At 35.4% G+C, this 226-nt stretch overlaps 1 protein-coding gene across 1 annotated transcript in view; it reads right to left on the minus strand.

Annotated features, from left to right (window-relative positions):
- Positions 1-226, minus strand: part of helz (helicase with zinc finger) — a 66,066-nt gene that overhangs the window by 33,532 nt on the left and 32,308 nt on the right. The window lies entirely within an intron of this gene.

Here is a 226-nt window from a genome sequence, read left to right on the forward strand (position 1 = left end):
TTACATTTCAATTGAAATCTCAAAGTGGTACAGTAGCAAGGAGTTAAAAACAGTTTCAAGAATAGAACAAAATCAACAAGCAATAATAAAACACCATAAGACTAAAAGTTCACCATAACCTCCAAAAGAACTACTTACATGTCCCTGTTCTGTAAGTGTGCCCTCGATTAGAAAAAGTCTCCAAGCTAATCCTGCCTTGTACTGACCAAAGTTGGAGAAAGAGTTA

The sequence above is a fragment of the Etheostoma spectabile genome, chromosome 2 (genome assembly GCF_008692095.1).
Source record: "Etheostoma spectabile isolate EspeVRDwgs_2016 chromosome 2, UIUC_Espe_1.0, whole genome shotgun sequence".
NCBI classification, from domain to species: domain Eukaryota; kingdom Metazoa; phylum Chordata; class Actinopteri; order Perciformes; family Percidae; genus Etheostoma; species Etheostoma spectabile.